The sequence below is a fragment of the Capra hircus genome, chromosome 6, assembly GCF_001704415.2.
Source record: "Capra hircus breed San Clemente chromosome 6, ASM170441v1, whole genome shotgun sequence".
NCBI classification, from domain to species: domain Eukaryota; kingdom Metazoa; phylum Chordata; class Mammalia; order Artiodactyla; family Bovidae; genus Capra; species Capra hircus.
This window is the reverse complement of record NC_030813.1, coordinates 59106813-59110801: the sequence shown is the minus strand read 5'-3', so window position 1 is coordinate 59110801 and position 3989 is coordinate 59106813.

Genomic DNA, 3989 nt, shown 5'->3' with positions numbered 1-3989 from the left:
TGTCCCGACTCTACTCTCTACTCAATGCTGTGGATGGGAGAGCACGCGATTTGGTATTTAGCCAGCATCCTCTGCCACAGGGAGGGCCCTGATCAGATCTTCACTCTAGGAAAATCACTCTGGCAGGGAGTGGGTAATACTGGAGGCAAGGAGATTGGTTAAAAGGCTCGTCTGTTAATCTGAAAAATGATCTGGCTTGTACAAAACATAGTATGTAGCAGGGTAAGATGGAGAGAAAGAGATGAGTTCAAGAACTAGTTAGAAGATAATACCAACAGGCTTTGATAATCAACTGGATATTGAGACAGAGTTTAGAAGAGAAAGGAGCCAGTGGTGACCCAGGTTTCTGACTTGGGCAACTGGTTAAAAGTGAGAACACAGGATTTTGAAGAGAAGATGGTATTCTTAACATTTTGAGTTTGAGGTATGAGATATCTGGTGTCCAGTTAGCTATTTGAGACTAAAGTTTGAGGAAAGATCTTTTTCTGAAAGTATAAATGTGGGCCGTATCAGTGCGTAAACAGTGGTTGAAACTTTAGAAATAAATGGAGATGTATCACACAAGAAGTGAAAAAGTAGTTTTTTGCAAATCTTTACAACATTTTTATTGTGATGAAATATACATGGAATTTACCATGTAACTGTTTTTAGGTGTACAGTTCAGTGGCATTAAGTACAGTCATATTGTTGTGCCACCATCACCATCCATCTCCAGACGTCTTTCATCTCCCCAAACTGAAACTCTGTACCCATTAAACAATGACTCCTCATTTCCCCCTTTCCTCAGCCCCTAGCAATCACCAACCTACTTTCTGTATCTATATGAATTTGACTTCTCCAGGTACTTCATATAAATAAAATAATACAATACTTATTCTTTTGTGTTTGACTTATTTCACTTAGCATTATATTTTCATAATGGTTCATCCATTTGTAGCATGTGTCGGAACTTAATTCCCTTCTGAAAGTGAAAGTGAAAGTCACTCAGTCGTGTCCAACTCTTTGTGATCCCGTGGGCTGTCCATGAAATTCTCCAGGCCAGAATACTGGAGTGGGTAGCCTTTCCCTTCTCCAGGGGATCTTCCCAACCCAGGGATTCAACCCAGGTCTCCTGCATTGCAGGCAGATTCTTTACCAGCTGAGCCACAAAGGAAGCCCAAGAACACAGGAGGGGGTAGCCTACCCCTTCTCCAGGGGATCTTCCCAACCCAGGAATTGAACCAAGGTCTCCCACATTGCAGGCAGACTCTTTACCAACTGAGCTATCAGGGAAGAGGTCGAATAATATTCCATTGCATGGCTATATCACATTTTATCCATTCATTCATTGATGAACATTGGGTTGTTTCTACCTTTTGGCTGTTGTGAATAATGCTACTATGAACAGCATTATTCCCCTGGTGGCCCAGTGGCTAGGACTCTGGGCTCCCAATGCTGGGGGCCTGGGTTCAGTTCCTGGTTGGGGAACTGAATTCCACATGCCACAGCAAATAATTTGCATGCTGTAACCAAAAAGATCCCGTATGCTGCAACTAAGACCCAGCAAGCTAAATAAATAGATATTTAAAATAAATAAATAAATTTATTAGAGTCCCTGCTTTCAATTCTTCTGAGTATACATACAAAAGTAGAACTACTGGATCACATGTCCCTTCTATGTTAAATTTTTTGAGGGATTTCCATACTGTTTGCCACAGTCTCAATTTTTGCTGCACATCAAACTCACCTCTTGAGTTTTAAAAAATACATGTGCTCAGTCTCCATCCCCTGGAGACTGATTTCAGTATATCTGAATAGACACCTGACTTCTGTTTCTTTTTAGAATTCATATTCTTTAAGATACTAGAAACAAATTAATAAGGTTGGTTTTAAAAGAGTAAGAAATTCTATCATGTAAGAATTGAATCGCCAGTCTATGTCTGATGCAGGATACAGCATGCTTGGAGCTGGTGCATGGGGATGACCCAGAGAGATGTTATGGGGAGGGAGGTGGGAGGGGGGTTCATGTTTGGGAACGCATGTAAGAATTAAAGATTTTAAAATTTAAAAAAAGAAAAAAAAAGAAAAAAAAATAAAATACTACTGTATTAAAAAAATAAAAATAAAAAGCAAGCACTTAAAAAAAATAAATAAAAGAGTAAGAATAAAAGAATATGGAGCTAAAAGTTGAAGTCCTCACTTAATATTTGGAGTGTATCCTTACACACACACACACACACACACACACACACACGAGCCTGGCAAGCTACACACACACACACACACACACACACACACACACGAGCCTGGCAAGCTACAGTCCATAGGGTCACAAAGAGTCAGACACAGCTGAAGTGGCTTAGCATGCATGCATGCATGCTAATTATATATAAAGCATTAAATCCCTTGCCTGATATATATGTTGCAAATACTTTCTCCCAACAATTTCTCTCTTAACTCTTTAAAAAAACAGCTTTATTGAGATATAATCTCCATACCATGCAATCATCCACTAAAGATATACAGTTCGATAGTTTTTAGTGTATTCAGAGTTCGGCAACCATCTCCACAATCAATTTCAGAATATCACTGAACTCTGCTTTACTATATTTACATGTGAAAATGGTTTTCGCTTTCTGTAATCAAATTATTAATTTCCTTTTGGGTTTCTGGGCTAGGGAAGCAGTCCCCAGTCCAAAATTATAAGGTATTCTCATATATTTTTAGTACTTTTGTAGTTTTGCTTTTCATGTAGGATTTTCTTAAAATTAATTTTTATTTTTATAAACTGACTCATTTGAAAAAACCGTGATGCTGGGAAAGACTGAAGGAGGAGAAGGGGATGACAGAAGATGAGATGGTTGGATGGCATCATCGACTCAATGGACATAAGTTTGAGTAAATTCTGGGAGTTGGTGAAAGGGAGGCCTGGCATGCTGCAGTCCATGGGGTCGCAAAGAGTTGGATATGACTGAGTGACTGAACTGAACTGAACTATTCCCCTGTCCCCTCCCCTACTTTCAACTCTGTAGCTGTTCTTCTAGAATTTGTATATTTCCACATTTGAAGCTTGCATAATAGTCAGGTACGGTTGTTATCCTTCAGTTCATTAATTTTAGACTATTGATACCCTTCCACAGTAGATAAAGATTTTGGTTTCTTATGTCACCATTTTTTGTTCGCTAAAATATTTTACTTTTTTGGTTACATTGATACATTATTTTTTACACAAATATTATTCATTGCTGAGTATTGTAGTATACTATGATTATGTTCTCTCTCTTCCTTTTTGTTTTTCTTACAGTTTAATAATTGCTTTGTTTCTCACTTGCTTAGTTGTCTGTAGCTGTTGTCAAATTCCCACACCTACCAATAGCTCTTAGTACGAAGTTGATCTCTATTATTAGTTTCAATCCTTTTTCTCAGATTACTCCTCCTGAAGACCTTTGTTCCCCTCCATCTGCTGATGCTCTGGGCCTGTTCCTTTCTGCCTATTTGTCATTTTGGGACTTCTCTTTGCTGACAACTTCGGAATTCCTTTACCTTTTCATGGTTTCAGTTCCATTATATGAATCTCGTTCTTTCATTTTTTCTGGTTTATTCCCTCCTGTCCTGGAGTGAATGCCCCAGTAGCTTTGTTCAGAGGGCACAGTGATGCCAGCCCTTGATCTGCCTGTCTCCTGGGTGACAACTTCTACAGTCCGGACTGCATGCCCTCTCACTACACCTGGGGCACAGCTGCCACCTGGGGGCTCCTCTCTCTTTCTTTTTCAGTGCAAATGGTAGGATGCCATCAATTGAGACACAGGTTTATGAGGGAAGATCAGGAGTTTAGTTTTGGACAGATTAACTTTGATATCTCTATTAGTGGAGATGTGAAGTTGGAAAATGGATATAGAAGTCTGAAGTTTATAGGAAAATTCAGCAGCTGATAGAAAATTGGAAATGTCAGTATTCATGTAGTATGTTAGGCTATGAGATTGGATAAAATTACCAGGCAGTGAGCACAG